This window comes from Vidua chalybeata, chromosome 3 (genome assembly GCF_026979565.1).
Source record: "Vidua chalybeata isolate OUT-0048 chromosome 3, bVidCha1 merged haplotype, whole genome shotgun sequence".
NCBI classification, from domain to species: domain Eukaryota; kingdom Metazoa; phylum Chordata; class Aves; order Passeriformes; family Viduidae; genus Vidua; species Vidua chalybeata.
In genome coordinates this window covers 35,354,583-35,374,044 of record NC_071532.1, presented here as the reverse complement: position 1 = coordinate 35,374,044, position 19,462 = coordinate 35,354,583, and the positions used below count along the sequence as shown (strand labels likewise).

General features: G+C 42.1%; 1 protein-coding gene across 5 annotated transcripts in view; it reads left to right on the top strand.

The window, feature by feature from the left end:
* Positions 1-19,462, top strand: part of PLCB1 (phospholipase C beta 1) — a 354,862-nt gene that overhangs the window by 28,878 nt on the left and 306,522 nt on the right. Inside the window, exon 1 of one of the 5 annotated variants that reach the window (XM_053937778.1) lies at positions 14,522-14,588. The exons of the other annotated variants lie outside the window; for them this stretch is intronic. The gene's annotated coding sequence lies outside the window, so the exon portion shown is untranslated. Of the gene's footprint in view, positions 1-14,521; positions 14,589-19,462 lie in introns of those variants that run through there. 5 annotated transcript variants of the gene reach the window in all.

Genomic DNA, 19,462 nt, shown 5'->3' with positions numbered 1-19,462 from the left:
GTAAACAGATGATGTTCTTGTTTGTCCAAAGGAAGTGTTTGTTGAGAAGCTACTGCCAGTGCTGATACTCTGTGGGAGGGGATGTGGGGCTGGAGCTTCCCTCCTCAGCCCTTTGCAATTTGAGCATAGGGACAGCCCCAGCCAAGGGCTTTAGCTCCAGGGTGTACAGGGCACCACTCCTACCTCAAACTTTAAGTGTATTTGAGGGAAAATGGGATGGTGAAGCCACAGAAATACTCACAGGCAGCCATTCCTGCCAGACTGACAGGATGAGAGTATCTCAAGGCAGAGAGGCTTGATCTGTACAATTTTTTCCACAGAATTCTCACATAATTCACACAGAATCACTGGGTTGGAAGAGACCTTCAAGATCATTGAGTCCAACCCAGCCCCAACACCTCAACTAAACCATGGCACTGAGTGCCACATCCAGGCTTTGTTTAAACACATCCAGGGATGGTGACTCCACCACCTCCCTGGGTAGATCATTCCAGAACTTTATCACCCTTTCTGTAAAAATACCTCTTCCTAACATCCAACCTGTATTTCCCTTGGTGCAGCTTGAGGCTGTGTCCTCTGGTTCTGTCAGTTGCTGCCTGAAGAAAGAGACCAATCCCACCTGACTACAACCACCTTTCACCTTTTTAATGACATTTTCAAGGGGAAAAGTGGGGTAGCTTCTCCTCTAACAGGAGCAGGCCTGTTTTCATGTGTGAGCATCCCTGGCAGACCTGGTGCCAGCGTGCTGCAGCTCAGCCACAGGATATGCACTTGACACAGGAGCCTGGAGCTCTCTTGTGCTGTGAGAGTGCACAAAGTGGTTCCTTAGGATGAAAGATGAGAGGATTTTTCTGACTTGGAAGGTCCTCTCCCTTCTTCTGTCCTGATGTGATCCTGAGTTCCTTTGGGCCTGAAAACCCAGCACAGATGACAGAGGGAGTGTGGGAAGGGGAGCCCGAGGGCGGTAGGCAGGATTAGGGAGGATTGGGTCTGGCTTCAGCATGTTTGTAAATTCTGTGGCAATCCCATTGCCCTCTTCCAAATGGAAGATGATGTGGCATTTTTCCAGCTGCTGGGGATTTTGCCTCTTATGTAGGAGGGTTCTTTTGTGTCATTTTTGAAGCAGAGCTGTAAAACAGTTGGGTTGGTATTTGTATTGCCCTATGAATCAAAAATGTTTACCTCTGTATATGCTTTACAGTACATTTGACAAGCATACAATAAAGACTGAAGTTAATATATCAATATTTAAAATACACCTAATAATTTAATGAGAATGGAATATTTACTAGTACCAGGTTTAAAAATACCTACTCGAAATCTCAGCTGTTTGGCTTAATTAATTCAAGAGCAAGGTTACTTAGTTGTGCATCTCAGCACTGAAAACATCCAAGAAGTGCATTGAACATGTATTCACACTTCTCTCTCTGGCATGTAAACAGAAAAAAAAAGCTAAGTAACTTAAACCCTTAAAAATCTTGGGACTGTAAATATGATTAATTGAATGAGGAAAAAATAATGCATATGTGTCCATATAAAGGAGTATTTTAACTTGTGCAGTGAAAAATCTCACTTTTCTTGCTCATTCTTGCAGCATCCTTAACATTTCAGCAACCACCATCCCTTTGTGTTAATTCTGTTTCATGGTGAGTGTTGGATACATGGGCCTCTGTCATGTTTGTCCTATAAGCAGATTTTTCTTTGCTTCAGCTGTAGAACACAGGAGTTGGAATTACTTGGGTCCAGGTCCTGGCATTCTACCAGGCACGAGCAAGACTTGTGGAGGGTTGTTTTGTTGGGTTTTTCTAAAATTCTGTATGAGATGCCTTGTGTTCTCAAGTGCTCTACTACTTCTGAGGCTTCTCCATGGACTTCTGTAAAACCAAAAAAAAAACAAACTCTAATTTGCATCTGCACATTCTCCAGTGTCAGATGGGCACAAGGGGAAATAATAGCGAAACTGGAAAAGTTTTTTTATCCATAGGACACTTTTGACATCAGATCATAATCCTCTCTTACTGAAGGGAAATAAAACTGATTAATGAATGGTGTTGCTCTAAACTTGCTCCATTCCTGCACGTGTGAACTGAGTGCAAAGCTGAAAGTGGATTGTCCCTGGTTTTTAAGAGCAGGGTTGCTTGTTGTATTTCAGTTGGGAAATTAAGGATAAGGGGTTTCAGGCCCTGGAAGGTAGAGATTGTTCTGTGGAGGTCCTGCTAATCTTGTCACTGGAAATCTGGGTGGGGGCTTCCTTGGGACAATGAGTTGTGGTGATGTGAGATTTTGCTTCTTACTGACACTGGAAATTGGGAGTGAACCTGAAGCAGACAGTGAAATAATAGTGGTGTCACAGCCAATAATCTGGGTTTTGCAGTCTTTGTGATTCATGAATTTGAGGTGTGGCATCAGGAGGCACCATGGTAGCATTAGGTACTTGAGAACAGCTCATGGTTTTTTCCCCCAACAACTTAAAAATTGGCATGTGAGCGGAATAAAAGAAGACTGGGAAGGTGGTAGGGAATTGTCACAGTCAAAATGGGAGGAAATATTTCATGGAGGTCAGCTTCCCATCAGGCTGATGATTTAAAGGAAATCTCTCTGCTTTCAAAACATGGAAATTGTTCAAGGCCCATTAGGGAAATGGTACTACATCAAACACAGATCTCTAATAAGCATTTCCCACTGCTGAATATCTCCCTTCTTGTGCAGGAGGCAGGAACAGAAAAGGAGATGTCTGGTTTAATCTGAAGCACGGGTCCATTTGCTGAAGTGAGGAAGCCAAAGAACCTCAAAAGTTGAGGGTGACTCTGGAGTCAACCAAATTTATGTGCTGCTGAGTTCTCAGGCACTGAGAACAATCCTAACATTTTACTTCATGTGAGAATATTTTCCTTGCTCTCTATTGAACATGGGTTGTGACTTTCCTAGAGAGATGAGATTGTAGGGTGCCTATTGTTTAAAAGGACTGAGGCTTGGTAAGCTTTGGCTGTAGATGGATGTAAATATCGAGTGTTACAAAAAAATTGGAGGCTTGAATTTTTATGCAAGAGATTTTTATGATCAGTCTGCTGGAGACTGTTTGGCTGTTACAATTTTCAATTTAAATAGCTCAGTAAGGAAAGCTTGTGTCCAAGGCACTTGTGTCCCCTAAAGTGCCTTCCTGGGCTGGTGTCTGTTTTCTAGATGAGCAGGGCTTGCAGTAAACAGAGCCATAAGCCAGCCTGCTGTCTCTTTTTTGCCTCTTTAATTAAAAAAAGTCTCTTGTGTTCATGCCTGCAGCTTGTACATCGATTTGGTTGAATGTACAGCATCAGCTTTGCTGACTGACCTATTATTAGCATAGTTCAAAAATTGGCTGCTGGCACATCAGCTTTCCTGATCTTTGGAAGGCTGGCTGATCTCTTGGTGTGCCTGTTGGATTGACTTCTCTGTAATGCTTCACATCCTGACTGTTTCCTTTCCCTATTATGCTTTCAGTTTTTTGTTGTTTTTTTTTTTTTTTTTTTTTTTTTTTTTTTTTTTTTTTTTTTGTGGGGTTATTTTTCAGCTGTGTAAGAGAGAGTGCTCCAAAAATAACAGTCTTTAAATCAGATATAATCTGTCTCCATACATGTGATCTTCCTGTGTGAACACAAACACTCCCCTACTAATCAGTACTATGGGATAAATGTGTTAGAAATTTGGGCCTTTTTTTTTGAGGAGTTTGAAAGATTGTCTTGAAATACAAGTGAGTGGCAATAAATGCCAGTTTTGCACGAATCCTTGCCTTATTTATCTTAAGGCTTTTTACCACTAAAAACATGGACTTGATCCTGCTTCCTTCTCCTGCCTGCTCCTACAATTTTGGCATTTTACACACTGCACTCTGCAGTGCTCCATTGTACCCCACTGCCTTCCTTTTTGGTTTGGGGTTAGTGTGTGAGGACAGGAGGCACTCTGTAGCTCCCTTTCCTAGGGAATCATCTCAGTCCTGTCTTTTCTTTACAGACAACTTGTATTAACTCAGCATTGGGAAAACACTTTGAATGCTACAAATTAGAAGAGTTTTAGGTTCACTGTGTGTGTGTCTGTTATTTTTAATAATTCTAACTGTACAGATGCTTTTTGCATTGCCAGTCTCCTGCAAATATTCCACTGGATTAGAAGGTATGTGAACCCCATGGGCAGACTCCTCGTCTCTTGTGCTGCTGTGTCTCCTTGCCAGGCATCAGTTGTGCTGCTGAATCTCTTGAGCAAGCTATGGAGGGTCTCAAATCCCCAAAAGAGGGGTGATTGTGCCTTCCCCTGGCTGTGGCTTGTGTAGGTGTGCTGTGTGTGCTGCCAGCAGCAAACCTCCTTTTCGCAGTTAGGGCTCCACACCAGGCAGGAGGTGAGAATTCATCTTATCTTCATTGCTACTTCCAGCTAATCTTTCCACACAGGCACATTTAGCAGTGTAACTTCCCAGTGTCCATCCTTTCCTTGTGAGTAGAAATCCCAATAACAGGGGCATGTTCTCATCTCTGAGACCCAGTTTGTGATGTAGCTCTAATGCTGAGGTGTTCCTCATGCACTCAGTGTGGGCAAGGAGCAGGGGTGCCATGTAACGGATGTAGATTTGCCTTCATTTGTGTCCCAGGAACATTTCCAGTGTCTGGATTTTTATCGTGGAGGCTGGGCCATGCCTTTGTACAAGGTGTGCTCTGCATCATGTGAGAGGAACAGGGTGTTGTTGTCCCAGAGAACTGCTGGTGGCTGGAGAATGTAAATCCTCTCAGGGGCATGTCAGACCCTCAGCTGCCCAATTATCCCAATCCAGTTGGGGGATATATAGCACTGCTATTTCAAGGCTACACTCACACATCAAAAGAGAAATTCTACCCCAGTGCCTCATCCCAAAGAGCTCTTGTGCTGTCTGAGGCTGGGGATTACCAGATCCTCCCCTTGATCCCAAGGCCAGTCACAGTGTGCCTGCAGAGCTTTACTGAGCCATCAGCCTCTGCCTGTGCAGACACCACTGGGGTGTGCCATGCTTGGCTGCCCCTGGGCTGAGCTGTGCCACCCCTGGCTGCCCCTGGACTGGGGTGGGACATCCCTGGCTGCTCCAGCTGACAGAGCCTTCCCCAAAGCTGCAGAGCTCCATGGGTTGGGAGCTGTTTCAGGTTCTGTTTATTGACAGCCAACTTGCTGCTGACTGAGTTTCAGCGTGGTTACTGCACAATATTTTTCACTTAAGGGGTCTGTGGGTAATTTGGACAGGTGCTTCACTACCCAGGGAGCTGGTTATCTCTGACTGATAAACAGCAGTAAGTGCTGTAATGAGGATCATAATGAAAATATTGATTAGCAGGGTGAGAGCTGCTTGGCACTGAGTGATGCTTGTTAGAGCCTTGTTAAAACAGTAATGAAATTCTAAAGGAAGCTCTTTTATTTTAATTCTAGCTGCCCTGTGTTGACCCAGGACAGTTAGACGTTGGGGCTTATTTAATAAAAGGTGTTATGAAGTGGAACACTAATGCTTGGAAGTTAAGAGTACAGTCCAAAATCTAGGTACTTTATCTTGGCACTTTCAACCTTGAGACTGGGACATTTTCAAAATATTCTGTATTTAAGGCAACTTTTAGAATAATACAGTGATGAGTTTACTCTTTAATTTCCCTTAAAATAGAGATAAATAAAATAAAGGTGGGTTTTCTGCTTTGAATTCAGATTTGCTTGCTAACTAGTAAAATAAGCATAGGGCCATGTTGTTCACAGAGAAAATCCTTCTAAATTGGGGTAACATACCACAGGAGAGGACCAGGCTGAATCATTAAATATCATAAATGCTTTTACTGACATGGGAAAATACCTGGTTATGATGATTGTGGAATTTGAAGGTAGGGGAACTTTCCTTTCAGTTCCTTGCTCAGGTCTTTTCCCCTGAAGCTGAGGGTTTTTTTTTTGTTGTTTTTTTTTTTTTTTTTTTTGTTTTTTTTTTTAAGTGCAGATCCTCAACGGATCTTTACTTAAAAAGCAACATTTCCTTAAAAGCAAAGCGATTTGTTGTAATGCTCCAATGGTCCATAATTCACTGAGGTGTTTGCTGAGTAACTGGTGCTTGGCAGCAAAGGAAAATGCTTTAGCAGCTCTTGTAAGTGCTGTGTGTCTGTCAGTGCCCTGTGAAAATGGTGTTCAGAGGAGCTCAGCAGGCAGTGCCCCTTCTGTGGGGACACAGTCCATCACCACACTGCAGGGTTGGAAAACACTTGTTGCAGGGCAAGCTGGGTTATTGACACTAAATGACACTCACTAGCAGTGAGTGTCGTGGTAGAAAAGGATCTCAGCCAAATCTGGGGCTTTGCTTCCTTCCTCTTGCAGACACAAACCTTCAGGCGTTTTTGCCAGTGAAAATTGCTGGGAAGAGCCTGTCAGAGATGCTGCAGGAGGACTCTGTGAGCATAATGATGTCACCCGTGCTAGATGGATGAGGTGAAAATCTCTCCTCAGACTTGCATGCAGTAAATTCTAAAACATGGAAAACCAGCTTGAAGAGTGGCACTGCTTTTCTCCTGCCAGAAGGAGATTTTTTCAGAGTACTGACTACAAATTTGTCTTGTCACTGACAAATCATACCAGTATCTTTTGCATAGCTGTGTGTTTCATACCCAGATTGAGATCCCTCTTTCACAATGTACTGGACTTTCAATCCATGATTCTACTGAAATGAAGGACTCGGGAAGGGAGTATAGGTAAGGTGAAGAAAGCTGGAGGTCAACCCAGCTCTTCTGACTGGCAGACTGAAATATTTCCACTTTTTCACCAAATTGTTTAGACTTTGCAGCTTTTGTGTAAGGGGAAAATTATCTGTCCTTTTGTAGCCACTGTGTGTGTTTGGAATTATCTAAAGGCTTAGTCCTGTTGCAAAGCTGACTGTTAAAATAAGATCTCTTAATTCCTTGAAAATGTTTTTTTTTTTTTTCTTTTGGCTGAGAACTGACAAATGACATTTCATAATGCTGAGTGAAGTTGTTTTTTTTTTTTTTTCCCTCTGCCTCCACTTTTCCCTGGCATTTCATTCAATATTTTCAGGGGTTCAGGCTAAAACTGGGGGTCCTTCTTCCCCTCTTTGCTCTTTCTGCCTCAAACACTTCTTCATAGCTCTGTCTGGAGCAATATCTGAGTTTCCTAGGCATGCCCTGTGTCCTCATGCAGGAATTTTGCCAGTGTCAAAGGATGGCTTTTGGATTTTCTTTCATTTCTGGAGTTGCTGTACAGTGCACACAGACTGTGCCACTCTGCTACATTTGTGTTATGTTAAAACAGCTCTTCACAAATTGCCTTCAGAGCAGGTTTTAAATGTGAGAGACTTGGGTATGGTCGGACTGGCAATTACATATGTAACTGGATATGGCATGTCACTTTGTGTCACCTTCTTTAGAGTGCACATGGATAATATTGTAGCTAAAAATGTGGGCCTGAAAATAACAATGTAAGGCTCCTACCAGTGAAGAATGCAGGAATTTAGCCCCCGCTATCACCAGATAGGACTCCACGTCCTTTGGATTTATGTTGGTACTTGGTCATAGCCACTCAGCAGCTTCCCTGGATTTCTGCCAGGAATATGGCTAATGCAACAATCTTTTTATGATCTGTTTGGCTAAATGGCTGTAATAATGTGGGGTATTAGAGTAACAGATGCTGTTGACCATCCTGCAGTAGATCAAAGTTTGCATATACAGGAACTATGCACTTCCTCTCAGAGTCATGCATATAATTTGGAGCTTCTCATTTGTTGCCATGGTGTTACATGATCAGAACAAGGAGAACAGAAGTGGTGATTCTAATGAACCAAGTCAGAAGTGCCAGTTTGCAACAGTCTCAGCTCAGAGCCTTTGGAATGGCTCTTGGGTGCCACTAGTGACACAAAGGGGTGCTCTGTAGGTGGCTGTCAGACCCTGGTGGCATCTGGGGATTTCCAAGGCTTGAAATATGAATCCAAACTTGCTAAAACTGTCCTGTGTCATGGGACTGGAGGCACATTTGGCTCATGTTGCTGTTGCAGTTTTGCAACCTCAAACTGTGGCCCCTGAAGGAGAGATGGCCAACACCTGGAGCTGGCATTTGCATCCCAGCATTCACAGGCTGGACTCATTCAGCTTTACCTGGCCTGTGCAGAGCCTGATGGTGGCCAGCAGGCCACTCACCTCCTGATCCCACAGTGGGCTTGGAGGTGGAGAGAAAAGGGACACATGGAAGTGAAGTATCCAGCTGGTGGCACTGACGAGATTTGCTTCTGCAAACTTTAGAACAAAGTAGTTGAGTTGTGCTGTTGTATAAATTGTGATTGACCAGTGTGAGATCCCTCAGGGTCTGGAGAGACTTAAGCCCCCATCTCCCTGTGCCTGATTCAAAAGAGGGATTTGAAGCCCATTCATATCTGAGAGTGGTGAAACTGAGCTGCTTCAGCCGTGTATTATTTTTGTACATTTGAATTTAATCTGCATGATGATGACACCAACATGAGGATAATCTCTGAATCATGAGGGCATTATAAGTAAATTCCCCAGACACTAAAAAATGCCAATTATATGGGCATGACTCTAAGAGTAAGATCTGTGGGAATAAATAATACATAATCTTCGTGGACTGTTTCAGAAATTGAAAATCTACTCCATTAGTGTAATAAATATCCTAATGGCATTAGATACATTGTGTAATTGGCTTGGCTTTATGTGGGGAATATAGACTGTTGGGTGGGTCTGAATGTACATATATTGATGTGATTAATTTTGGTGCAAATGATTTACAGAACTAGCCTGAGAACGAGCTGTTCTGACCTAATAAAATTATATGCCAAAAGAAGAAGAAAATAGCAATGTTTAAAGTCAAAGACTCAAACTGCAAAGGCAGCTTTTGTCCACCATTAAAGGTCTACATCCACATTGGGTGTAGGACACAAAGTTTGTATCATTTGAGAAAGGAATTGCTGAATGACAGCCCCACTGCTTTCATCTGTATTTGTTACCTACAGAGGTGGAGAGCTCTCCTTTGGCTGGCTGGGTAATGAATGAGCTGTTGATAAAAACCCTTCTCATGTGTGGAGTTCAAGTGAATTTACCAGGCATGTGTTGCTGTGTGAGTAGCAAGGACAAGGGACCAGGCTTTTGGAGCTCTATAACCTCTAGGAAGTATCAAAATCCAGGTATACTCCCTTGATTTCATTGCTGGATTTATTAAAGTGTTTTTAATACTGGATTCTGTAGGTGTGGATAAAATGCAATAGGCTAACTTGTGGAATCACTCATTACTCCAAGCTGAGGAAGCTGCCTCGCACCAAATGGAATGCTTTTGGAAGTCCTGAATGTCATGTTTGACTGCAGTTATAGTCATGGGACGTAGGAATAGACATTAATGTCTGCTTACTGTCATGTAAGGAGAATGAACAGTTCTGGTTTGAATCCAAACTTACTTGAATTTTGTTAAAGACAAACATGATGATGTTATTTTTTATCTACATCGGTACTTTACCCTGCTCTGATTAGTTGGGATGGCAGTGCAGTACTCTAACCTGAATTTGCCTGAAGACACAAGCCATATTCTGATGTGGGTTAATAAATTTATGTTCTGTTGACTTTAGGGATCAGTCCTATCTCTTGTATCTAAATGTGCCTGATTTTTTTTTTTTTCTCAGAGGTTGTCTAAAAGGAGACTCTGGAGTTTTAAATGTGCCACAAACATAGAGCTCTGTGTATGTGCTTCATTTTTTTGTGTTTTTCTCTTTTTTCCCCCCCATCCTCAACTCCCAAGACATTAATGTACTTTGAAATGTGTGATCTCCCAGGCCTGAGAATGTCTTTGCCTAATATTAAGATGGGAATGGCAGTGTTTGCTCCAGAGACGCCATTCCACTCAGACAGCTACTGATGAACAAACCACTGCACAAACCAACAAAATGAGAAAAAACACAATATATTGCAAGATCCTGCAACTGTGTGACCTGGAAATCTTTAACTGTGTGTTCTGTCAAACTGTATCCTCTAGATTTTTTTTCCATCTTACTTACAGAGCACATGACTTAGTAATGGTGTATCAGAGATGCTTCAGTAATTCAGAGAAGTGTTGGAGCTGTGGAGTGACCCAGCTGCACCATAAAGACCAGTGCAGTGTTGGACTGTTGGTCTTATGGTGCTGCTCTGCAGAGTGGGAACTGGGGATGGAGGAGCTCTGCTGCTCACCTGGCAGCCTCCCAGCTGTAAGCAGACTTCTGCTTTCCAGTCACTTCAAAATGTTACACTGATGATAAACAGCTTTTGAAATGGAAACCCTAGATCAGGAGGCAAATAACTAATGAATATTGCATTAGAGTGCAAAAAATCCTCCCTCTGCAAGCCATGGGGAGATAGCTTAGAGCATTTTGTTTGAACTCCAGAATCTTTTTCACTTAGACCCATTTTCTGAGCAGGCAAGATAAACTGTGTGGGTTTTCAACTTCAGAGTAAGATGAAGATGTATGGGTGTACAGTTACACAGCTGGGCGAGGAAAGGTCCTTCACTGAAGGAGGAAAACATGTTTGTTCTTCTGTAGCTTTATTTATTTAATTTTAGCAAGAAGCATAGATTTGTGTCTGAAAATTCAAAATCACTCAGTATTTAAGTGAGTTCACGTTGTGCATGCTGTCAAGATAGAAAGTAAGCCAGTTATAAAGCTTGGTCTTTGAAGCCAAATCAGTTTTCAGAGATGAGCTATTATATGTTGTCTTAGGTTTGTGCTCAGGACTTTTTTTGTTTCTAGCAAGGCCTCTTTTTAAGAGAAGATAATTTAAGTGATAATTCATGAGTATCCATATCACCAGCACATGCTGGGGTAGACATTTGTGACCTCATATCTTTAAGCATTGTCCAGCTTTTGTGTGAGTGAGAAGAGTCACACTGGGGGCTTCTGGCTTTTGCTGAATTTGGGATGCTAATTTGGTGTCCTGCTGTAGTCAGAGTGTTACTGTTTCCTGGTGGTTGTTTTTCTGAGGTTTCCATGGGCTGTCCCTCCTCTCAGCCCTTGCTGGTGTCTTGCATTCTGTGAGGTGTTGCTGGTGAGCTGCTGACCCTTCACTTCATCCATAGGAGTTCCTTCCTGGGGCTTGGGGACACCACCAGGTACTCCCACCAGCAGAATTTCCTTGAGGGTGACCCAGAGGCCCAAACAGCTCCCTACAAACTCCCCTGGGGCACTGGTGCTGGCAGAGGGAGGTGAACAGCCTGGGTAGTGCTGGCTCCTGAGAAGGTGACAGGAAGGGAGCAAGGACCGTGTTCTGGTTCTGTGACTGTCCAGGTGTGCTGTTGTCACATCCACACAGAGTGCCACATTTTGGCACTCTGAAATGCACTTATCTTCACAGGATCACACAGAATAGATCAGGTTGGAGGGGATTTAGTCGTAGATGAAGTTCTAGGTGAGGTTTTAAGGATTTTCATACATCAGGCAGATGGTGATTTTTATAAAGGCTGTGCAGTGCCACACAGAGCCAGCCTGGGGTGGCTGAGCTGCAGTTAAGCAAGCTCTTCTGAGCACCCTTATTCCTGATGGTAAGAAAAAGTAAATCCTTTAATGTACAGCTGTCTTAAAGCAGAATTCACTGCACTTCATTGTTTGGGGAGGGAAGAAACCCTTGGGTTTTTTTTCCCCCCATTTTTAAATCTCCAGGCATTCTCTGCAGTGTGCTTACCCTGTGTGTGAGCAAGGCTGCTTCTTGTTGACTGATGCTGTAGCTGTTGGTTTGACTCCTGCCTCTGCCATGGGACAGGTTCTTCTCTGGAATCTGACATTTGGCAGCAGTGTTTCATTCCTAGACAATTCACAAGTCAATTAAATTGATGGAGACATTGATGCACATTTCCTCATTGCCTGTAGCTGCCTAATCCTGGAGTGACAGATAAGTGGTGGCCCAAATAATCTGAAGCTTCCTTGAAGGCTCTCAAAGCACTGGACTAAACTTCTTTCCTTCCTTGTAATCCTACAGCAAATGTAAGAAAGGGAAAGTCTGGTCAGGCAATATGGAATGTATTTAAGTACTGGGAGATTATTCAACCCTGGCTATAATTTTTCTAGGCTTTCTTGAGTTTTCTGAAGTTAACTTAATTTGTGATTTGGGAGAAAGATGAGATGGGCCACCAGGCAGCCTCTAACAGAACCCCTAGTTTCTCACCCAGAAGTTAAATATTGTTGATTGCTGGTGTCATCTTCTGGGAGACAGTGCTTATCCTCCTGCCAAAGAATTTCTGCAGAGTGAAGCTTTGTCTCACCAGCTCCTGTGTAGAGCATTGCAGGCTCCTGGGACTGAGAAAAGAGTTTTTCCTGAGCTCTCAGCACCAAGTAACTCTTCAATGTCACTGGAGGTATTGCTGTAGCACTGCTCCAGGAGCAGACAGTTGCTCTAAGCCCTCGAAGGGTGGCTCTAAATGGGCTTTTAGGAAGTGGAAATCAAGGGTGTGTTTGGGCAGTGTTGGTCTGAAACCGTGTGAGATGCTGCTGTCTTCCTGGGGGGGGGTGGGGGGGTGTTGTTTGCCAGGGGCTGTTTCCTGGCCCTCTCACACCTCTGTGGATAATCATTAGCTGTGCCTGAAGCTTCTCCCGAGGGCTTTGGGCTTCCTGCTCCTGAAGGTGAATAGCAACGAGGCAGAACTGAGCCGAGGAAAGGCTTGCTGCCAGCTGTGGAGAATCCACACTGTTGCTTACAAGTGTAATCATTAGCTTGGCCTTTTAAAGTGTCTGGAAATAATTATCAGGGTATAGGTGCTAAGAAAACTTCCAGGCTTCTTTTGGAGTGGTTGTGTGGCTGATTTGTGGGTAACCCTTGAGAGGCATTGAAAAGTTATGTACTTAGTGATGCTGAACATTTCTCTGCACGTGTGAAAGCCAAACAAGAGAACTTGTAATCCAGAGAGTGACTGCATCTGGTTCTTTCTTTGTTCTTGTTGCCATTACAACTTTCCCTGCAGCTCAGATAATTTCCTTATGTAATTCTTTGCCGTCTCACAGAAGGTGGAGTTGGGGAGACTACAAAACACACGAGCTGCTGTTGCATCACCCTTGTTTGCAGTGAGCAAAGTCAAGTGTTTGGATGGGTGGTACTGCAGCCTCTTTAACATCCACATAGAGTTGCATTTGGCAGTAAAAATGTGCTGAAGTGATGCTGCTCTAGCACAGATACTGATGTTTGGTCCAATGAAGTAATGCTGTATTTTGAGAAGAAACAACAACAACTCAAAATTTTGAAATAGAAGTACAGCTGTAGTGGAGCTTTTCTGATGTTGTCATTGGAGAAATAAAAAATATGTGGGAAAGGGGAATGAATTTTTGTTGGGTTGCTGTTGTTTGGCATCTGTGGTTACTTCAAAATTTTACTCTGTTCTCCCTGTTTTTAAAAAAGTTTGGTTTAAGTTTTGTTCATTTCTCCTCTGTTAGTATGAGGGGGAAATGATTCCACTGTGTGGTTACAGAAGCAGTTGTGCTTGCTGTGTGAGCTGGTGTGACTCCCAAAGCTCAGGATGCATCTCCTGAAGAAAAACTCCAGAATTAATGAGCATACGTGCTTATTTTTTTAGGAAGAACAACCTATTAGCTTACATCGGTAGGAAGACTAAAACTGAAGCTGCCTTCAGGTAAAAGGGAAGACTGTGTTTGAACTGTGGAGAACTGGGAGAGGAGTTTTGTCAATGAGCCACATCATGCTGGATTCCACCTTTTCATGTCAGTTTGGGACTGCATCAATCATGATAAGCAGATCTCAATTCTGGGCAGTGCCCTGACATGCAGGTCACAGATCTCACTGTGAGACTGGAGCTTTGTGTTAACTTTTGTGCATTTGGGGACAGTAATTTCTTTTGAAAGCAAAGTTGCTCCACTGCTTCAGTCCATGCATTCAGTGAAGAAAAGTAAAAGAATTACTTTCTCCTTTTTGATTGACTGGAGTAATTAAGGAAAATAAGTTTCTAACATTAAAGCTGACAGAAATGTAATCTGATGTCTTGTCAAGTTCACTGGCATTACTTTGCAAGAGACTGATTGGCAACTCTCGGGGAAAAGAGCTGTAATTGTATTCATATGGAACCTACAGCATTTGTCTTTAACTCATCAAGCAGAAGTTACTGAAAATGTCCCTAGACCTTTCTAGAGCCCTTAATGTTGAAAGGTTTTTGAATTTTTAAGGCAAAATGTCAGTGTAAAAGAACTTATTGACTCGGACATGCAAAAGTGAGAAAATTTGTGGGTGCAGCTGAATGAATTAATTTAAATTCTTAATTTAAATTCTACTTTAAATTTTTCAAGGTGCTTACAGAGTACAGCTGTTGTGGCAGATCTCACCATGTCCCTGTGAAATCTTAAAGCTTTGATAGATCGATCTCTAAGAGGTAGAGCAGAAGAACTCAGATCCTCTGTTTTTTGAGGTGAGGATTGGTTTGATATTGGCAGGTGCTTCAAAAGGTAGAAAGTGCTTCTAAAAGCTCCCCTGTAATTTCAGTGTGAGTCAGTGGAGTGATTCCATTGTTGTCTGTTGGCTGCTGGCTGAGATTTGGGAAATGCTGGATTTGGGCTGGACTCCTTCTCTGCTCTGTGACAACACAGACCTCAGGTGAAGCAATGAAATGTTGTTTAGTGGTACAGCATTGAAGGGTTTAATATAGACACTACAGGGTATTTTAAATAGAAATCAATGTTTTATAAGGTCCACTTTGATGTTTGTGTTTGCTCTCAACACAAATGCTTTGAAATGGTGTAATTTACTGTAAAATTTTGTGATTTTTAATGCAGTTCTTCAAAGTTCATAACTAACCTTTACTCAGCAGAAATAAGACTGAGCTTGTCCCTAGTTTTGGTTCTGTCCTTTAGATGAAACATCAAAGCAAAGTCCCTCTTGGTGTAAAGAAATAGTTCCTTTGGAAAGGAGGAGTGATAACATTGGTGGATGGGCCAAGAGTCCCCTTCTGTCAGGTTGTAGCAGTCAAGGCTCTCTCCTGCTCTCTTCCAGTCCCAACCCTAAAATAATTGACAGGATGGGATCCTGACCTGTGACTGGGCATCCTGCAATCCCAATAACCTGTTTTTTTAGCAGTCTCTAGTGTGTGTGTAATATTTGAAGCCTCAAGTCAAAAGTAAAAAGCTCCTTTATTAGTTGTCAGCTAAATACTTTTTTGTTGGCTGTTATGCTATTTCTCACTAGACATTTAGAAACCAGGGGAAGTTTAGAATGAGGTTTGTGTTTTTAATGCCTACTTGAAATAAATTCTGTAAGTAATTAGAAGATGTAGTACTGTGTGTGTTGGGGAGAAACTTTAGAGCTTAGCACTTCCATATAATGGTTACTTCACTGATATCCTTTGAAGAATGAAAATGTTGCTACAATTCAAGCAATACTTTTCCATTTGATACATATTTCTGATTGCAAAGTGTGCTCTCTTATTTTGCATAGAGAATAATAATAATAAATCAATTTCTGTTGCCTTCTGTTGTGTATCATCCCTAAAAGTTTCAGCCATTTGCGTCTATTTGCTTGTATTGAATGTGTTCCAGCTCTTCATTTCCCAGAGCATATAAAATTGGTGAAATTCCATGGGAAAGGATTGTTTTGAGCATGTAAACATAGTGTCAGGAGTTTTTAAAGCTCGGGAAGTGCAGGCACTTAAAAGTTGTGGGAGTCAAATGCATCCATGTGTGCTCGTGCACATTTCTGAAGGCAATGTGTTGTAGTGGGACATCACAGAATGGTGGTGATTTTTTGGTTTTTTTTGAGATCAGGTTTCCCCCAAGAGTTTTAGCCAAGTAAAGGAAGTCAGGAGAAAGCAAGTCTGCTGTTATTTCCTGGATTATATGTATTTACCTCCTAGAAAGTTGTGCAATAAATAAAGAAAGGCTTGGCCTGGCCAACGTTGATGGAAAGTTCCAAAGGAAACGTCTGTGAATGGTTACTGCTTTTGATTAAGCTGTTGTTGCACTTGCTAGAAAGAGAAATAGTCCTGTGAATAAAGAAGATGAGCTTAAGTCAGGCTAAACATAGATTTATTTTCTAACTAATCAGATATTTATTATGAAATGTGTAATTTGCAAGTCTTTCTTGCAGGACAAACAATAACTGTCATGGAAAACAGATGTAAGTGTATTCACCAGTGTCCCAAACATTCAGTTTTCCAACTTGCATCCTGTCCTTCAGCCAGTAACCAAACTTTAATGTGATGTGCTAGTTGGAAGATGTTTTGTCTTGTCCGTGCTCAGTTTGGCCAAGCCAGCCCATGTTTTTCCACATTTTTGATGTGGCTGTCCAGCTAAGCTCTGCCCCTCCAGGCATCAGCGGGTGTCCCATGGGTGGCTCTTGAGATTTCCACCAAAACCCTCAGTCCCAAATGCTGAGGGATCAGAAGGGAAGGATCCTCGTGCCCCAAGGCTGGATCTGTGACCAAAAAGCAGAACAATTTAGCTCACTGTGAGCTGAGGGGCTGCCAAATCCCTGTGAGAACAGGGGTGGTATTTGGTGGGGCAGGGATGGTTTGGGTGTGGAGGTGGTGGTGGGCACAGGGGCTGCTGTATTGCTTGCTTTGATTATTGGGGAGAGGGATTTTGTCTCCAATAAAATTGCTTTTGCTGAGATCTCTGTAAGAAATTACCATAAAAGTCAGTGTGCTGTGAAGTCCTCCTCCTTCCCACCATCCTGCTGCCACTTTCTTATTTATAGAGCCTTTCCCAAGAACCTTTTTGTAGTCCCACTCTGGTGTGTGTAAAAGTGCTGGAGAAGCAGCACATGCTGCTTTTTGCTTCTGTAACATGCTCAGTGAGAAAATAAGCCTTTTTTTCGTGTGGCTTTGATAAGCTTTGGGAAAGTTTTGTCCTTGCTGGTGTCCTTTAAAATATTTTTTTTCTGAGGGAGTGAACTTTGAAGTAATTAATTGGACCTTGAAAATCAAGTGATTATCTTCCAGATAGCATGTCTGAGATGTATGTCTCTGTTCAGAGAGCAATGCCTCAGATGCTTAACATTTTCAAATGCCATTGTAAGTAAACAATCCTTGGAAGTGTTTGCTGGAGATGTCACTGCGAAATTAAGGTAAAAATTGTAGAATCATAGAACAAGAACTCCTGAGGTACCATGAATTTCTTCTGGAATATTTTCAGAGGGTTCAATAGGCTACATAGGGGTTTTCTTTGTGGGCTTAACAGGTAGACTAGCATAGAAAAGGTTTTTTTAAAAAAGGGAAATGCGTAGATGGAAATGAATGGAGCCTGGGATGATAATTGGAAGAGCCCAACACTACTGTTGCTGTAACTTTCTCAAGTGACAGGGGTAGGGAAATGTAGTGGCAGGTGGCAGAGTCCTGACATTTGCAGAAACTTCTGTGTTTTTGACCAGCAGAAAGTACTGTTTTTCTCTGGAGTGGTCTGGGGACATTTCAGATCTGTGTAAATAATTTCAGCAGGTATTTTTAGAACAGCCACAAGAATTGATAGCAGAGCTTTTACCTGAACATTTCCAGGTAACTCTCCAAGTTAGAAATAATTATTTAACTTTTTTTTTTTTTTTTTTTTTTTTTTTCTATTCTGTTGACACCTTACTCGTGAGTATTTTTGGTCATCTGATAGTTCAGGTTAGAAACACCAAGCCTTTCAAAGCTCTCTTACTCCTTTGAGTTTTTGTCATTTGTGTCTGTAATCCTCCACAGTACCAGAATCAAGTTTATAATATGCATCCTCAAGTACTTTGAGCAGTGTTTGAGCTCTTATTTACTGGAAGATAAGTGCTCCTTGAGTGTCTCCAAACTTGGACTGGATGTGGAGATTTAATGTGGCCATTATTAGTGCTGACACTAATAATGTTGTTGAACTGTTGGCCATCAGCAGAGCTCAAATCCTTGCTTGTTGCCTTCCTGCTCTCCCTACAGCACAGTAAATGTCAGGAATTATCCCCACATTATTTTAAATGCCAGTGCTAAGGCCAACTGCCTTTAAATGCCAGTTCTACTTAAACTTACAGGTATTGTCATTATGTTTAGGCTAGAAGGGATTTTAATGAAACAATGACCTGTGGCTCCATGAAAGTTTAAATAAGTGATTTCCTTTGCTGGTAACAGAATCTCATTTACCCTCATGTGTGATTCCAAAGAAATATTAATGCTTCCATTCCAAGTTTTAATGCAAGTTTTGTACCTTTGAGGTGTCTATTATACAGATGGGAAAATAATGATTTAGAATGGTGAAGTCAAATCCTCAAGGTATTTTAGAATTTTCTTTCAAGATTGCCATTCTAACTTTTTAAAATACAACTATTGTTTTTGAGGGAAAAATAAGCTAAAATAAAATCCCAAGCAGACTTTTGTGGGAAGCAAGCCACTGGCTATGTTCAGTCATCTGTCTTTGGCCTACCCAACAGGGTGTTGCTGGAATATTTCCAGATTCTGGGAGTTGTGATCTTGTTCTACACAAAAAAATGCACAGATCACTTATCTTTGTGTGCTACTTTTCCTCAGCATGCATTGGTGTGGCCAGAGAGGGCATGACCTCTTCTGCTGGATTGGGTGGTTTCACGGCATGTGTGTGTTTAAATTTCTAAGCAAGTGCTTTTAGGCAGGAAAGACAGGATATTTGTTTTCTTTGGGAATGTGTGCCCTGTGAGATGCTGGTCAGGTCACAAAGGAATCCCCCATTTCTGAGGAGCAGTGGGGATGGAAGGACACATTCCTTTGGCCAGAAGGACAGTTCTGCAAGCTCTTGGCAGTTGGAGCAGCAGCATCAAGATGCACATGGAAAATATTGGAATTTGTGTAGTGTAATAACTGCAGTACTTCTGCTTCACTCAGTAGTCAGATGCTTTGGGCAGAATAAAAGAACTCTTCTGTCATTAAGGTTCTGGACTAAAAATGTTATTGCTTCAACAGCAAGCACTTCCAGTTTTTTTTCTTTATACAGTCCAGGTGATAAGGTGGAAAAGGAAGGATAATTGGCACAAAATGTGGGGTGTTTTAGTGACTGTGTGCTGGCAGTGTAGAAGTGTCCTGCATCTTACCTGACCAGTTTGTCTCCTGACTCTCACAGATACTCTCTAGGCCAGTCTACCTTTTGAGTTTCTACATTTGTGTTCTCAGTTTCTAGGAACTATTTATTCCCTCTGGATACAGACCAATCTTGACCTTTTAAGTGTAGCCATTTTCAGAAATTAAAATTTCTTGCTAGTTTTTCTTTCCTTCTGTTTGCTCCCTGGCTCACCTGGCACTTGCAGGCCATAATTTAGTTCCTTCATCTTTTAGCAAAGGCAGCTCCAAAAAACATGGGTCATTGTTTTGTGGATGCAGTCTGAAATCCTCTGCTTTTGTATGCAACTACAATATTGGTAACACAAAGCCCTCAAATATATCAGATTAATGAATTCACTCCCGTGATACCATAGTTCTAGATGAGTCTGATGCCCAAAGGAAGGACTGGACAGGTTTGCAAATTTGGTGTTCAGTTACTATGTTCAGAGGG